Source organism: Gekko japonicus, unplaced genomic scaffold, assembly GCF_001447785.1.
Source record: "Gekko japonicus isolate JY-2015 unplaced genomic scaffold, Gekko_japonicus_V1.1 scaffold598, whole genome shotgun sequence".
Lineage (NCBI taxonomy): Eukaryota > Metazoa > Chordata > Lepidosauria > Squamata > Gekkonidae > Gekko > Gekko japonicus.
In genome coordinates this window covers 402,574-417,408 of record NW_015170910.1, presented here as the reverse complement: position 1 = coordinate 417,408, position 14,835 = coordinate 402,574, and positions in this window count along the sequence as shown.

Sequence of the window (14,835 nt, the reverse complement as noted above, 5' to 3'; positions counted from 1 at the left end):
CAGCAGTGCTCATGGGAGGTGGAACTGCGTGTTGTATCCCATGCGAAACGTTTGCCTTCTATGCTGATTTGGCTTCCGTGCGTCATCTGGAGTTCTTCTGCAGCACACTGTCTTCTTGTTTCTCACACAGGCTGGGCTCAGCACCTGCAGATCCGATCTAGACGACGGCCAGTTGACCGACTGCTTCCTTATCCCCTCCTCGAGCAAAAAAAGACCGTTTCTATCCAACTAGGGTGGCCGACTTCGAGATCAGGTCTGGAAATTTCCCAGAATTCCAACTGGTCACCAGGCTCCGGAGATCAGTTCCCCTGGAGGAAATGGCTGCTTCGGAGGGCGGATTCGGTGGCATTATAGCCCACTAAGCCATTTTCCCTCCCTACAACCTACCTTCCCCAGGCTGCACCCCAAAAATTTATGTCAGGGCAGGCATCAACATACACTGTGATGGGGCAGCTGCCAGGGGCAAAGACGTCTGGTAGGGCCCACTCTCTTATGGAGCTGCGGTGGCTCAAGTGGTTAAGACGCTGAACTGCAGGCTGTGGAAGGCCGGTCGTTCGGCAGTTCGAGACCCGAGTGTGCCGCATGACGGAGTGAGCTCCCGTCTCTGGTTCCAGCTCCTGCCAACCTAGCAGTTCGAAAGCAAGACATTGCAAGGAGATAAATAAGTACGGCTTCGGTGGGAAGGGAACAGCGTTCCATGTGACCATAGAGTTGTTGGGGTTTTTGCCCAAATCCTAGAGCGTCCCTCCTAACGTGCCCGGGACAATGACATCACCTCCGGGTGATGTCATCGTGCCGGGCATGTCGGGTGGCATGGGGCTCTTGGGGGTTGGCTAGACCCCCGCACACACCAGCAGCCAGGTAAGCCAGGTAAGACCACCAGTTCCTAGCGGGAGGCTGGCAAGCCTTCTGCTCCAATGAGGTGGATGAATGCCAAGGCTGGCCCCTTGGGTTTGGGAAGAAGCAAGGGGGTGCCGGGAAAGACATCAGTGGATGCCACGATTATCACTGGGGGCCCACTGCCTTAAGATCGGGGCCTCTCCCCACCTCTTCAGCATCCAGCCTCACAAACGGCTCCGGAGAACTTGAAGACACTGTGCTTTCTAAACCGGTCCCCATAAAAGGCATCGCAAAAGGCTTTCGTTTTTATGAAGACGCTCACTATTCAAAGCGAGATTTTTAATCCCCGCGTGTCGCTCTAGGCGAGCGCTTTCATCTTCTCCTCTCTCAAGGTAAATCCCCCTGCAAGGTGCGGAGTCTCCACCACTGGAGTAAAGGAGATTGATCGCGTATCCCTTGGATTTTAAGCACAGGAGACTGAATAATCGGCCAGACTAGGGAAAATATAACACTCTTTATATCTATTGCATAGAAATCTGGCAATCTACCGATGAAATTCGGTTGCTGGAAGGTTCGGGAGGGAGGAAAAGGGTGGGTCTGAGTGGGGGATGTAATTCACTTGGGGAATCCGTTGCCTCCAGAGGCATCCACAAACCCCGGAATCCCAAAGCGTTTGGAAACAGATCTTCAGATCTCGAAATAAAGGAAGAGGGGGCATTTCAGAGCAAAGTTCTTATTCTCTCTGCTAAACTTTTGCAAACTACCCCTCCTTTCCCCCCTCTTATTAGGCGGGGAGGGGGAGGAGAAACCTTTGCCTGAAAAAGCTTTGGGATTTTGAGCCTTGTGAAGAAACTATATGAAATATTGGATTTGCAGACTTGCTTTCGGGACGCCAATGAACAAAAGATGTTTTTCCTCGTCCCTTTCCCTGTCTGTGAACTTGGGGTGTGTTTGCCAGTCTCAGGTTAGAGACAGAGTATTGTCTTCCCCACCTGATCCTGCAAATAAGACCTCTCTTCTGCGGTCGAAACTTTACCCCCTCGACAGGGGGGGGGAAACAGAAGCACGGGGGTATCCCAAGATTATGGACCTGGTTGTATACGGTCGGAACTAATTCCACTGGGGGGCAACGGAAGGTCATTTGGCCATCCTGAAGATGTGGCCCAATCTCGTCAGATCTCGGAAGCTAAGCAGGGTCAGCACTGGTCAGTACTTGGAGGGGAGGCCACCAAGGAAGCCCAGGGTTGCTGTGCAGAGACAGGCCATGGCCAACCACCATAGGCAAACCAGCTGCGGGGGCACCACACATTGGCCGTGACCTGACAGAACTTTCTACCACCACTGGGGCACCCTACAGGGACCTTTGTCTGGGGAACCATTGTGGCGATTGGCAGCCCTGGAGCAGGGATTTGAACCCAGATGACATTTAAGAACATCAGACAGGCTTGTCATTCCCCTGCTGGGGGCGGGGGTTTGCCTGCTTTACGGGCCCCTGATTTGCTGGCCCGGATCCGGCCGGCAGGGGGACGCCTACCCCCCAAAGTGCTGGGATCACACCAACGGACCCGGCACAATGATGTCATCATGCCAAAGTGCTGGGATCACACCAACGTGCCCGGCACAATGATGTCATCATGCCAGGCTCATCACCGGGGGGACGCTCTAGCACTCAGCCAAAAAACTATGGTACCCTGAGAAGAACATCAGAAGAGGCCTGCTGGATCCGACCAGTGGTCCATCTAGTCCAGCATCCTGTCTCACACACAGTGGCCAACCACTTCCTCTGGAGGGCCAACAGCAGGACAGAGAGGCTGAGGCCTTCCCCTGATAACAACATCAGAAGAGCCCTGCTGGATCAGACCAGTGGCTCATCTAGTCCGGCATCCTGTCTCACACAGCGGCCAACCAGTTCCTCTGGAGGGCCAACAACAGGGCAGAGAGGCTGAGGCCTTCCTCTGATGAGAACATCAGAAGAGTCCTGCTGCATCCGACCAGGGGTCCATCTAGTCCAGCATCCTGTCTCACACACAGTGGCCAACCACTTCCTCTGGAGGGCCAACAGCAGGACAGAGAGGCCGAGGCCTCCCCCTGATAACAACATCAGAAGAGCCCTGCTGGATCAGACCAGTGGCTCATCTAGTCCGGCATCCCGTCTCACACAGGGGCCAACCACTTCCTCTGGACGGCCAGCAACAGGGCAGAGAGGCCGAGGCCTTCCCCTGATAAGAACGTCAGAAGAGCCCTGCTAGTCTAGCATCCTGTTTCACATAGTCCCTGGATGTTGCCTCCTGGCTCTGGGATCCAGAGACTTCGTGTTCTCTTCAATAGCCTTCACTGGTTGTGACATTCGGATGGATTCAGTGCTCTTCTGTTCCCTTCCATCTGCACCATACTATGAAGTGAAAAAGAAATAAAAGAATCTTGCCACCATATAATGTCACCTTTGTTTGCCGTCCCTTCCTGCATGGCTCATTTCTACTGTCCCAGAACTTATAACGTACACATACCCTGAGCTGCGGTGGCTCAAGTGGTTAAGACGCTGAACTGCAGGCTGTGGAAGGTCAGTAGCTCAGCAGTTCGAGACCCGGGTGCCGCATGACGGAGTAAGCTCCCGTCTCTGGCCCCAGCTCCTTCCAACCTAGCAGTTCGAAAGCAAGAAATTGCAAGTAGATAAATAGGTACCACTTTGGTGGGAAGGTAACAGCGTTCCTTGCGCCTTGGTGTTTAGTCATGCCGGCCACATGACCATGGAAACGTCTTCGGACAGCGCTGGCTCTTCGGCTTGGAAACGGAGATGAGCACCGCAACCCTAGAGTCGGACTCGACTGGCTTTCGAGCAAGGGAACCTTTGTTGTTGTTGTTCAGTCGCACAGTCGAGTCCGACTCTTCATGACCCCATGGACCATCTCCCACCAGGCCCTCCTGTCTTCCGCCGTCCTCTGAAGTTGGCTCAATTTCATGTTCGTTGCATCGATGACGCTGTCTAACCATCTCATCCTTTGCCGTCCCCGTCTTCTTTGACCTTCAATCTTTCCCAGCATCAGGGTCTTCTCCAGTGAGTGCTCCCTTCTCATTTACCTTTTTACCCCGAGCCAAGAAAATGGTGGCTCAGGAGAACCCAGAACTTAGAGATGCCCAAAGCTGGCAACACCAAGCCTACTACAAAACCCAATTCTCAACTTCGCCCGTAGCTCATCACTGAAAGCATGGTACCCTCCTCCCCAGCCGCCTCCGCTCCTCAGCGTGCTCACCCGTGTCGGCAACTTATTTGCGGCGGGGACTGAGAGCCATCGTTGTGGATCTCGGCGCTTCCATATCATCTTTAAAATACGGGCGTCCCGTCGCTAATGCTCTCCTTTGCTTCGGCGAACCTGCCGAGGCTGATAAGGAAATCGAATCTCCGTTGTCGGAGCAGAGGACTATCTCTGTGTGACTCGCCTGTTCCCCTCACTCCCGCCGTAGCATCTGGAGCTAGCAAGGGAACCTGAGGCTATGCAGAATTTTTGTATTTGTATTATTAAATGCCATTTGCAAAGTGGGTAGATACCATCAGTCCTGCCATCCCTCTGTGTTCATTCAGATCTGCTCCGGCAGGTGAATTATTTATTGGAGAAAAGGAAATAGGAGAATAGGAAGGGGTTTTTTTGGGGTGTGTGTGTGGAAATGCATGAAAAATCCACGTCCCCGTTATACGGTTTCCAACAAATTTCTCCATAAGCAAGGGCCATTTTTTTCCCTCCCTCGCAGACTTGGTGTAACATTCCTCCGTCCCCGGAAGAAACCTTTTATCGATTCATGTTAAATATTTATGTCGGACGACGGTGCCAAGATCCACACAGGCAAAAGGGGCCCTTTTTTTGCATATTGATACACAGTGAACGACTACCCAGAGAAAGTTGGAAAGGGCGCATCCGCCAGCATCAAACTGACTCATTCCCAGTTAATTACAGACACCTGCAGCGGAAATCACTCTTCCGAGGGGGAAAAACACACACCGAGCAATATAGAATTTATTTATTTACTTCGCTGTCGTTTGAGATGTAAGACCTGCTTTTCCCGACTGTCAGGGGGGAATTTAAAAACCCCGCATCTTTTTCACCCCTCGCACTGCAGAAGAAGGGGCCAGGCCAGCACTGGGCGGTTTCTCTCTCTCGTTTCTAGCAGACGAAAGGTCAAAACAACTCTCTGAGCCGCGGTCGCTTTCAATCTTAATGTACCGGATGGTGGCTCGGCCGCCGCTTGGTAATAAGGCAGCTACAAACATAAATATAAGCCGCGATTTGCAAGGCCTCGGCTTCTCTCCCTGCCCAGCTGTGGTCAGAATGCTTCAGTCCCTGCTGGGGGAACCGCTTGCCGGCTTGACGTGACTTTTATAATAACGGGCTCTCGGGCTGGACGGGAGGGGTCTTGGCTCAGGCGGAGGGCACACCGTTTGCATGCAGATGGCCTCCAGTCCAGTCCCCGTCAGTTCCATGTCGAGGGCCTTAAGTAGACAGAAAGTGTGGGGGAAAGTTGTTACTCTGTCCCAGGGCTATTTTTGGGCAGGAACGCACAGGAACGGAGTTCCGGCTGGCTCCCGAGTTGGCCATGCCCAGAAGGAACTCATTAGCATAATAGGCCACACCCAATGTGCTAATGAGCTGTGCTGTCAGGGGTGTGGCCCAATATGCTAATGAGTTCCTGCTGTTGGGTGTGGCCTATTATGCTAATGAGTTCCTGATGGTCTTTTTCTACAAAAAGAGCCCTGGCTGGACTATAAGGCCACCCAGCAGAGCTCTTCTTACATTATGGTTTTTGGACTTGGCTCAACCTATGGGTGGCTGGAAAAGAGAATGAGATGGATCTTTGGTGCCTTCAGGTGGTGCAACTGTTGGAATATGAGGACCTTTTGGAGGGGAGGGGAGGGGAGGGGAGGTACTGGAAACACCATTTCCAATTATTGGTTGACCTGAGGATGAAACCAAAGTGCTTGTGTGCGTGTGTACGTCTCTCACACGTCTAAAGGCACATTCTTTCCCACAATATACAGGGTACACTCATGAGCAAACAAATGGGCGTGAGCAAAAGCGAGTGCCTCCCTTCTTGCATCTGCATTGGTTTAGCTGGGATCAATGGACAGTCATTCCACAAAGGAAGCTACTGCAGCTGAGAGAGGGGGAATATCCCACAGGAAACCTTTGTGAGCTCAGACTTCTCCATCGTTAAACTGAAACATTATGGCAAGTTTTTCACATATTAAAAAATTGCCTTATAGTTCTGCAGTGCAAGATGATTTTGTTTGGTTTCGCCAAGGGACACTCCGAGGCCTAATGTGCTAATGAGCTGTGCTGTCAGGGGTGTGGCCCAATATGCTAATGAGTTCCTGCTGTTGGGTGTGGCCTATTATGCTAATGAGTTCCTGCTGGGCTTTTTCTACAAGAAGAGCCCTGCTCTGTCTAAGCCCCCGTAGAGAGACTGCCAAGTTCCCGTGTTCCCTCTAAGCTGAGTTAGTGTGAGCCAGCTCACAATTTTTTAGCTTCTAGTTCTCACACATTTTTTGCCTTCGCTCCGGAAAGGAGGTCTCCAGAGCAAACGAATTTTATGCAGTGGCCGAATCGCCCGCTCACAACTTTAATGCTGGTAGCTCACCAAGGAGAATTTTTGCTCACGAGACCCCACGGCTTAGAGGGAGCCTTGCTGTCAACCCAAGAAGGCAATTCTGAGCTAGGTGGTCTGACTCAGTTTAAAGCCACTGCAATAGGGTTGCTAACCTCCAGGTGGGGTGTGGAGATCTCCTGGCATTATGGCTGATCTCCAGACAACATGGCTTACTTATTTATCTTTTTTTTTTAATTTCAAAAATTTCTTCCACTGCTCCCGGAGAAAATGGCTGCTTTGGAATGTGGACTTTACAGCATTATACCCTTCCCTCCTAAACCATAACCTTTCAGGCTCCACCCTCAAATTTCCAGGCATTTTCTGAACCCAACGTACCTCAGGGACTGCCTCCCCTCCATATGTGCCCCGGAGAGCCTTGCGCCTCTGCTGAGCAAGATCTGCTGGTTGTCCCCGGCCCGAGGGACGTCCATTTAGCCTCAACCAGGGCCGCGGCTTCTTCTGCCCTGGCCCCAGCATGATGAAACATGCTCCCATGCAGGGGTCATTTCGTAGAAAAAGAGGTGCAGGAGATGTCAGGGGGTGTGGCCTATGCAGACAAGTTATGCTAATGAGTTATGCCAATGAGCCCCTGCATCTCTTTTTCTATGAAATGACCCCCGGTTGGTATCATCTGTTCTGTTCGTGGTCTTGGTAAAGGTAAAGGTAAAGGTTCCCTTGCTCGAAAGCCAGTCGAATCCGACTCTAGGGTTGCGGTGCTCATCTCCGTTTCCAAGCCGAAGAGCCAGCGCTGTCCGAAGACGTTTCCGTGGTCATCGGAACGCTGTTCCCTTCCCACCGAAGTGGTCCCTATTTATCTACTTGCAATTTCTTGCTTTCGAACTGCTAGGTTGGCAGGAGCTGGAACTAGAGACAGGAGCTCACCCTGTCTTGCGGTATCCATTAGCAAAACATCTCTGTCTCATGAAACTTTCTTTGTGTTTGTGTCTACCCTTCTTGTCCCCAAATGATAGCTTTCCATATGAAGTGCCCTACAGGATCAGACCAGTCCGGCATATTGTTTCACACAGTGGCTGGCCAGTTGCCCCAGAGGGTCCACAAACAGAAGACACAGGCCAAGGTCTTCCCCCGACTTTGCCTCCTACCACTGACATTCAGAGTTTAACTGTTTCCAAACATGGAGGTCCTCATTCATCATCTTGGCTAGTATCCAGTGTTAGACCCCTTCTTCGTGAATCGGGCTAATTCCTTTGCTAAGCCATCCATGCCCGTGGCCATCACTGCATCCACCAGCTATGAATCCCACCATTTAATTACTCACTAAGTGATCCTTTTGACCACTCATTGAGTGATCCTTTTTTTTTTCTTCATGGCCCCAGATCTGTTGTCAAGTTCGGTGTTGTCCAGTTCGATCTTTGGAGAACGAGGTTTGATTCCCCACTCCTCCACATGCAGCTGCTGGTGTGACCTTGGGTCAGTCAGAAGTTCTCTCAGAGCTGTTCTCTCTCGAGGGCAGTCCTTAAGAGAGCTCTCTCAGCCCCACTTACCTCACAGGGTGTCTGTTGTGGGGAGGGGAAGGGAAAAGGATTGTAAGCCACTCTGAGACCCCTTTGGGTAGTGAAGGGCGGGGTATAAATCCAATCTCCTCCTCCTCCTCCTCTTCTGTTGCCTCGAATTTTACTGTTATAGGAACTGGAGAAGGAGTTATAAGCAGTTATATAGGGAAGTGAAAACACCAAGGGAAAACCGAAAACAATAATTTACAAATCAGTTGTTGTAGATTTTCCGGGTTGTATGGCTGTAGGACCTGACATTTCTCCAGCAGCTGTGACTGGCATCCTCAGAGGTATAACACGGAAAGATGGAGTCCTCTCTGTGTCACGGGTGGGAAGAAAACTGGCAGGCAGGTAGTTTGTATCTATTCAGGCCAGAAGGAGTTCTCCCTGTCCACTTTCTGCACCTCACGTTTACTTTTATAAACCCGCCTCAGTTTTCACTGTCCCAAACTCTCCTGCCTTTCCTCCTAGGAAAGGTTCTCCAACCCCTTTATCCTTTGGGTCTTCCTGTTCTGTGCTTTCCCCAACTCTGCAGTTCTGCCCTCACCAACTAGCTGTGGTCTTCAGGTACTTTCACTTGCTGGAACTAGCAAACACAACTAACCCACCGCATGCGTAAGTCTGGCTTTTGCAAGCAATTAAGAACCCGTCTGCGACTCCCAAAGTAAAACGTGTTGCATGAAACAAAGGTAAAAGGTAAAGATCTCCCTTGCTCAAAAGCCAGTCGAGTCCGACTCTAGGGTTGCGGTGCTCATCTCCGTTTCCAAGCCGAAGAGCCAGCGCTGTCCGAAGACGTTTCCATGGTCATGTGGCCGGCATGACTAACACCAAGGCGCACGGAACGCTGTTACCTTCCCACCAAAGTGGTACCTATTTACTTGCAATTTCTTGCTTTCAAACTGCTAGGTTGGCAGGAGATGGAACTAGAGACGGGAGCTCACTCCGTCATGCAGCAACCCGGGTCTCGAACTGCTGAACTACTGACCTTCCACAGCCTGCAGTTCAGCATCTTCACCACTTGAGCCACCGCAACTCCGCACAAAACAAAAGAGAGGTCTAAATGCTGTGCCTTCCGTTTCTTGATAGAGTTCTGGAACTTTCCCGCCGTCTTGAAGAATCCCTTTGTCCGACGGGCCAAGTGCATTAGAATCTTCCATGTGGACCGGGGTTGTCGTCTTCCCCCTTCGGTAATCTAATCACTTCTTTTTTCTCTCGCCTCTCCATGATGTCACAACCGCTGATATCATGCTGTAACTCCAGCGTGCGTCTATTTCCGCGATGCCTTTGAAAAAACCCGTCCCGATCTCAAGAACGGAGGCCCTGCCGCTAACTGGATGATATCAGCTCAATGGAGTTGCCCTGTGCCAAGAGTTGTGTGATAAATATAAAAAAAGAAGAGACCGTGATTAAACGTGGTGGAAAGGGCCCCTCAGGGCGAAACGTGGCCCAGTTCACAGCCCTTGGACTGGGATGTCACCAAAGCAAAGGGTCTGGGACAGTTGGTTTAGTTCCTCTAATTAGAATGTAAATCTTTACAGCTCTAACCTCATTATCGGTTGCAACATGCCTTGTTTGCGAAGCGTTTTAAGGAGCCGCTGCGGAATTGTTCCGCCCCGGCCTTCCAGAACTGACTAATGAAGTGGCAACAGTTGGATAAATCTTCTGCCAAAGTGAACATAGACAGACACCCCCCCACTCCCCCCCAAATATCCAACCATATGGCTGAGGCGTCTCTCCCAGGATCGGTTATGCTGACAGAGACACACGTCTCTCAGACTGACCCCGATCCCAGTAGATGGCACTCTTGGATACTGGGTTTGCTGTGGGCGAGGGGGGTCAGGCGGGGGCGATTTCCAAAACAAAAGATGTATCAGGGAGGTTTGTGGTGATCGGGGAAGGGAGCACGGAGACTGCTAAATAAACAATGACAAGAAAGATGCTGCAACATCAGCGGTGGGAATATTTTGGAGCGTGCCAACCAGCGAGTGCCGCTCTCTAACAGCCCTCGTGGAACCATTCACATTTACGCGTCTCCAGTCATTCTAAGAGCATTCTAGCACGTAATGGACGGTGATTCATGCTTTTATTTCCCTACGATCCAACCTACATAATGTGTGGACTGTAATCAAGAGACTCTCGGTTTCCCACTTGGCCTTTTCGCGCTTCGTGACTGGCGGCTGGAAATACGGACGGACACGGTTGGAACACGTTGGTTCCGAGATGATAGGAATGTTCTTCGGTTTGCGATGGAAGATACGTGAAGGTCCGTGAACACCCTCACTGGACACGTGACGTTACCTTCTACTGAGTTAGACCCTTCGCCTGTTGAGTTTGGTGTCGTCTACTCTGGCCGGCAGCAGCTGTGCAAGGTCTCAGTTTGGTGTAGTGGTTAAGAGCGGCGGGTTCTAATCTGGAGAACTGGGTTCGATTCCCCACTCCTTCACATGCAGCCAGCTGGGTGACCTTGGGTCAGTCACAGTTCTCTCAAGAGCAGTTCTCTCAGAGCTCTCTCAGCCCCGCCTACCTCACAGGTTGTCTGTTGCCGGGAGAAGGAGGGAAGAAGCCGCTCTGAGACTCCGAGTGAAGGGGGGGGGTATAAATCCAACCACCACCTCCACCTCCTCCTCCTCCTCCTCTTCCTCTTGCATTCGTCTCCTCTCATGCATGGAGGTAACAAATAGGAGGCCGGGAGTATGATTGTGTAGTGTTGTCTCCTCTGTCAGAGAAATACATTCCAGTTTTCATTGCATTACATTACAATTGCTAGTTTAAGACAATTTTAATATAAACAGCAACTGAACTAGCACATCTTAGACAGTAGCCTCTAAGCCTAGAACATAAGAGAAACCAATGTTGGATCAGGCCAATGGCCCATCCAGTCCAACATTCTGTGTGTCACACAGTGGCCAAAAATACCAGGTGCCATCAGGAGGTCCACCAGTGGGGCCAGGACACTAGAAGCCCTCCCACTGTTGCCCCTCCCCCCAAGCACCAAGAACACAGTGCATCACTTGCCCCAGATGGAGAGTTCCTATCTATACCTTGTGGCTAATAGCCACTGATGGATCCCTGCTCCATATGTTTATCTAATTCCCTCTTGAAGCCATCCATGCTTGTAGCTGCCGCCACCTCCTGTGGCAGTGAATTCCATGTGTTAATCACTCTTTGGGTGAAGAGGGGTTTCCTTTTATCCGTTCTAACCCCGACTGCTCAGCAATTTCATGGAGTGCCCACGAGTTCTTGTATTGTGAGAAAGGGAGAAAAGTACCTCTTTCTCAACCTGCTCTATCCCGTGCAGAATCTTATAAACCTCGATCATGTCACCCCTCAGCTGTCGTTTCTCCAAGCTAAAGAGCCCCCAAGCGCTTTAACCTTTCCTCACAGGGAAAGTGTTCCAACCCTTTGATCATTCTAGTTGCCCTTTTCTGCACTTTTCCCCAATGCTATAATATCCTCCAAGCTAAGAGGATGTGACCTTAGGGCAGGTCCACAAGGTACTCCTTCCATAATGCTATAAAATATAAGGGAACGCCTCCAAAGTGCATATTCTGTCACTACACTTCCCAGAGTCTATTTAGCTGTGGCCACTGCACCCTCACAGCAAGGTCAGGCCCCGGGACAGGTTGGCCTCCACCAGGACATTTTTTGTAGAAAAAGTCCAGCAGGAACTCATTAGCATAATAGGCCACACCCAACAGCAGAAATGCATTAGCATATTAGGCCACACCTCCATGCCTTCCCTTGGCTTGCCCAGGGCACCCTGCTTCTGTGGGGAACCCGAGCAAGCCGGCTCTTGGACAGGCCGGGGAAGGCACGGGGAGGCATTTAAATGCCTCCCCGATCCTTCCAGGCCCCCCCCCCGCCCGCCCGCCTCGAAGTCACTGGGTGGGTGGGGGTCACTCTCCAGGCCTTCCCTCTGTAGCCACGCACACGCAGAGGTTTTGGCTGTAGTGGGCGTGGCCAACTCTGAAGCCAGCCGGAACTCTGTTCCTGTGCGTTCCTGCCCCAAAATAGCCCTGGCCTCCACGTTCCTTGCTTCGACTGACTTATTTTGTCCATGTCATGCAGAAAAGGCAATTATGCTTGGATTGGTAAGCAGCAAAAGGAAACCTGGCCGCCAAAGAACATGGTGGCTAGGCATCATAAAAGTCAACACCAGCCCGAGCATGGAACGACTCAAAGGAACAGTACAAGATTGGAAAACATGGAGTCCACACTCCTAAACACTACACCAAAATGGTGAGGAGAGGGACTTCAGCAGAGTATAATGCCGCGGGATCCACCCTCCAGAACAGCCATTTTCCCCCAGGGAAATTGATTGCTGTTGTCTGTGATTCCAGGAGATCTCCAGGCCATACCTGGAGGTTGGAAACCCTAGACCCAGAACCACTCTGCCTGCCTCCTGTTCTTAGGGACGTGCCTCCGACTCCCCACTCTCATCTCCTCCCGGACCCAGGGTCCCGTTTCTGCAAGAGAGACTCATGCAGCAAGGAGGATAAAAAGAGGAGCTCAACGAACGAGCGATAAGCGTCACTTCTCTTCCTCCCCTAGCTGTACATCCTCAGTTTCCGTCTGCTTAACCTCGTACACTGTTGTTTTAATTGTGAGCGGCTTTGGGGCACAAATTAAAAAGAGTGAACAACTAGACACATCGTGCGCTGCCGGCCGGAAGAGTTTGGGACGTTATCCCGTGGGTGCCAACCTTGACCTCAGAAAGCATCTCCCCGAGTTTGGCACTCAGCGCTGGCGAAGGTGAGCCTGTCTCGTCTCACGCCAAGCAGGCCTGTCGCTAGGATTTTGTGGCTTGCGGGGCAAAAAAAAAATTTCTAGTGGGGCTGCCATTATTTGCCATAATGAGGGGGGTGGCGTGCGCCCCTCTCCCCTCCGGCAAGATTTAAAGGGCCCTTCAGCTGATTGACAGGGAGCACGTCTGGCCCACTGATCAGCTGGAGGGCTCCTTAAATCTCAAGGGTAAGAAAGAAGTCTTGAATGATTTGTCACCTGAAATTGCTGAAAATGTAGCTTCTTTTTTGAAGGTCAAAGAAGACGGGGACGGCAAAGGATGAGATGGTTAGACAGTGTCATCGATGCAACGAACATGAATTTGAGCAAACTTCAGAGGACGGCGGAAGACTGGAAGGCCTGGCGGGATCTGGTCCATGGGGTCGCGGAGAGTCGGACTCGACTGTGCGACCGAACAACAAAGCCTCTTTTTTTAAGTTTGGTAATCAAGGACCATCTGCACAATGTATAGATGCATATGATTGATTTATTTCTCCTTGGTCCCAGTCAGACTTGCCAGAAAACGCGCAGGGGGAGGGAGGCTATTTTTCGTGCGGTAATTTGACCCGCTGCTGCGTGATCATACGCAACAGCAGGTGAAGCGGCTGATTTACCTTGCAACCTGCTTCCTCGAGGGCTCAGGGATGCCAGCCTGACTTTAAACATCCTGGCTACGGGCCTGGTTGGAACACTCTGTCCAGTACCCGAGCCCCTTCTCTTGAGACTTCCCAACTCTTAAGGTCTCCACACCAGACCAGGGATCTCTGCTCTCTTCAGAGCTAACTCCCTGTTTGACTGGGCAAGGAATTTTTTTCTTTCTCTAGAAGATCTATCCCCTTTCCTTTGCCTGAATGGGAGTCTTTGCCTACTTCTCAAACTTCCTTGCCAGCTTTCCCCTAGTTCTCCTGTCTGTGTTAAATTGTTCTCAGTCAGGGCTGAATTCCAAAACTGTCAGTACTCGGCTCTTCTCAACTAGGGCTGAAATCAGACTCAGCTCAGTCAAGGCAGAAATCTGACTGACTCTCTCCTCCGCGTGCAGCTCTCAAGTCTCTTCTGATAAGCTGATGCTAACCGACCAGATATCTTGGAGCAGCCTGTCACTCAAGGCACTCAAGGATTAACCCGTCACAGTCCTTTATCTGTTTACACAGCACTTCTAAGCTTTTGAAAGTGTGGTCCGTTACAGCAATTATTCTCTCTGTCTCCGATCATTTAAAACTTTTTCACTTCTGAAAAAACTTTAATAAGAGTTAGGATCACCAACCTCCCGATGGGTCCTGGCGATCTCCCTAACCCTAACCCTCATCCGCACAAATCTCCAGGAATTTCCCAAGCCAAAGATGGCAACCCTAATTAACAGTTAACGTGTATTGATTGTCTTGGCACTGCCCACAGCCGTAATTACACCAACACAGGGCGTGATCCTACCTTGACAGTCTTAACTACTTCTCTGAGCTCAGCGAGATGGAATTCTGGACGAGTAATTGTCCTTATATTCCGCTAGGGATCCTCGTCTGAAATTTTCTTTTCTTCTGGGAAATCTAGTTTCAGGCTCCCCCTGCCCACCCCCCGAGGCATTCCTTCCTTCCCACCAAAACGTGTACCGATGTGGGGATCGGCCGTGCCACGTGCGGACACTGGAATATTTATTGATATTTAAAGTTTCATGTTCTCCAGGCGGGCGTTTCCGCGCTGGGACGAAAGAACCCAGTGCTCTGCAGATGTACCGGAAGATCATTTAGCAAGAAAGCCACTTTTCCGTATTTGGGATTCACTTGGAAATGAGAATCGAGTTCCCCGGAGATTATCTCGGTGGAGAAAATGGAAACGGACGATAAACATACAAATATCTTTGCTCCGTTTTTCTCCCCCCCCATTGGCAGGAGCCCATTTTTATTTATTGTCTGGTTACTGCTTCTAATTTAAAGCTCTTAAAACATTTAGGAGGGACCCTTTGAAATATTAAAACGCCTTTTACAAAAATCAATCTGGGAAGGGGAGTCCGTCCGAGTAGCCTCTGCGATGACCTGGCCCTCCGCGGACCTGTCTGCTGCTTTACTAT